The sequence below is a fragment of the Augochlora pura genome, unplaced genomic scaffold (assembly GCF_028453695.1).
Source record: "Augochlora pura isolate Apur16 unplaced genomic scaffold, APUR_v2.2.1 APUR_unplaced_2538, whole genome shotgun sequence".
Taxonomy (NCBI): domain Eukaryota; kingdom Metazoa; phylum Arthropoda; class Insecta; order Hymenoptera; family Halictidae; genus Augochlora; species Augochlora pura.
The window spans coordinates 1-2,983 of record NW_027582700.1 but is presented as its reverse complement, the minus strand read 5'-3'; the positions used below and the strand labels follow the sequence as shown (position 1 = coordinate 2,983).

General features: G+C 40.5%; 1 long non-coding RNA gene across 1 annotated transcript; it reads left to right on the top strand.

Annotated features, from left to right (window-relative positions):
* The first annotated feature begins 1,785 nt into the window (after window positions 1–1,785).
* Window positions 1,786–2,759, top strand: LOC144477644 (uncharacterized). Its single transcript, XR_013495254.1, has 3 exons — window positions 1,786–1,893; window positions 2,446–2,502; window positions 2,601–2,759. It is a non-coding gene; the product is annotated as an uncharacterized LOC144477644 (long non-coding RNA).
* The last annotated feature ends 224 nt before the right edge of the window (window positions 2,760–2,983 follow it).

The following is a 2,983-nucleotide window of genomic DNA, read 5'->3' as shown; positions in this document are numbered from 1 at the left end:
GTCGTCGCGCGGATGTCGTCTATAGGCGACACTCGTACACACAGGTCGTCGCGCGGATGTCGCCTATAGGCGACGCTCGTCGTGAAAGGGTTAAGTGCCCTGACACAGTCCCGTATCGCACCGGACGCCTAAACAGACCCTCGACTTACCAATAATAAGTCCCTCAGTACGACACTAACCTCCAATTTCCGTGAAATCCGCAATTATTTGATATGCAATATTCCATTTTTCACGGCGACAGTTTGTAACGAAAAAAATCTGCAAAAATTCTACAACATACTATCCGATATCGAGAGGACGGCGGATTGTTTTTAACAATTTCAGCAAGCCAATTTTTCACAGAGGAAATCTTTTTCCACGCGGGTATTGGTCTACGCGCTCGTCGCCGGTGTTCGCAGCTACGTTCGGATTGGACACAGGCAACATCTTGAAGTTGTCAGCGGTTCTACGCGATCACGCGCGAATTCAGAAAATTAGCTCCGCGGAATTTATTAACCGGGACACGTCCAATGAAAACGCAACTGAATGAATTTATTGGATTCGATATCTCGCGAGCTCTGCGCTTTTGCATTCGGGGGTGAGGAGGGGATGGAGGGTATTTTTCGCGAGACAGTATTGTTTATCGAAGCTTTTTCATCGCGCGTGGCACGCCCGAATTGACCGGGAAGAACACGTACACCCCTCGTCGCGTGTAGAACCACCCCACGGAATTAATTCATCCGCGTCGCGTGCGCGGCTAATTTATGAAATGTTAAACATCGGCCGACCCGGTAAAACGCGACCGATATTTCCCAGCATACGCTTATTTCTTCCCAGGTATTAACTTCCTGGATCGCTGGAAACCGCGACACTGCTAATGCCTCTTTCAAATTGAAATCCGACGCTTTTGCATATTCGATTGTTATTAACATAGATGAACGTCCGTTTTCGTTTTACCATTGAAATCACTTTTACCAATGTATAACTGAGATTTTCCTGAATAAAATAAGTCCAAACACGATGCAAATCGCACTATTTTCAACGATTTTAGGATCAATTGATACGAAATATACCGGGTGATCGAAATAACTCGACCGATTTGAGAATAATACTTGCTGTATTTTGGTAACGGGAAAAGATATCGGAGTGAAACTTTATCTGGTGGAAATGGACAGGTAAATAGACAGACAAGGACACCGAACGATCGTTTTTATATATTTATTTATATTTATATATGTATACTTTTTTCCGCAGAAATTGATCAGACGTAATTACAAAATAATTCGATCGTGGCCGATGCATTCTGTAAATTACGCGACGCCATCCGAGGACGTCGTTGTAACCTGTCGTTGTAAATATCGTAATGTCGACGAATGTAAAAATAACGGGATTTAGTGTCGCGCGAGCGACCCGTCAAAAGCGTCGGGAGTACGTGACGGCGATAATGTTTTTCACGTGAATTCGCGATGCATGTATTTTGACGATAAAACGTGAAACAACGGCTGGCAATCTTTATGGGCGACGATAACGCTCCGCAGACAGAAGTAGCTGTCAACGGGGCGCGGATACGATCGTTGCTATAACAATTTCGAACCGTTTTGCAATAATATTTTGCCGTACGTTTTTGCAAGATGCTCCGCGAAAAATAATAATAATAATAATAAATATAGTCATGAACGGCGGAGTTAATAACGCTGTCACAAGACGTTATTTGAGTACCCGATTAAAATCTCAATGACGGAAGGCTCGTGCCTGTGCCAACTATATAAACGAGGCAACTGTTTGCCAACGTTAAGGATTAAACAAATAACACTCTAGAACGGCAACATGTTCGGCGCAGTTCGCACAGCGTTCCTTTTTGTCGTTGTAATGGTCATGATAGCGATCCATATTATGCCCGCTGACGCGACGGCGGTAAGAATTTTAATAAATTCAAAAATTGATACAAAAATTTTGAACAATGATTAAATGAAAAAATTGGAGGACTATAGAGTAACGTTTATAATTTATTAAAATGATTAAAGGAAGGTAGAAATGCCCGAGTGATTTTGTTTCTTGCAGCAGAAGCAGGATATTTACAATTTTTAATTTTTATTTTACGATTTAATTATACATATGTGTTCAACTATCATTTTCGAATGGCTGTCTTAGTATCATATTCCTGAGGGGTTTTCAAGAAACTTTTTCCTTCGCAAAAATATTGACAAAGCCACCGTTTAGGAGTTATCGATGAAAAACGTGGACCAATAGGAGAGCGAGAATGGTTGCCGCTCCACACTCGCTCTCCGATTGGTCCACCTTTTACTCTAATAACTCGTTAACGAAGCCGTTTACAGAATTTTTACTCGGACAAAAGTTGCTCGAAATCATTTGAACAATCGTCCTCGCGTAGAAAATTTATTATTAATTGTAAAAAAATGTAATAAAAATATAATTATGGTAATGATCGTTTATATATCTTCGCAGCGCTCTTGGTGCGATTGTTCGCATCGCACAAAGCTGCCGTGGTCACAGCGCTGTAAAGTAAGAACCTATTAAAATGTTTACAAGCTTCTCGAAGATTATTTATTTAATTAAATTGTTCTTCTTGTTCAACTAATAATTTGTTAATTTACTTTTAGATGCTGTGCCGAAAAACTGGCTGATTAATTCGAATCGGAGCTATATAATGGCAGCACGTTCGAGAGGATCGTCGCACACACAGTATCTCGCCACACGTATATAATATACATAATGTATATTCTCTTCAACTGGAATACTACGAGATAATAAATCAAACAGACAGAATTTATGAATTCGATTAATTAGACTCAAAACACTCGAACACATTTTGTCAGCATCCTAATCTCTTCTTGACATAACCTTTTAACCCTTAATCGATTCTACCGAACCGATTCCGTTTTCCATATTGTTTATTTTCTATATTAATGAATTGCAAACAATGCTGTCGGAATACGAATATGTTTGCCAGTCGTCTTTTTTGGACCGGTTCGAAGACCACGCG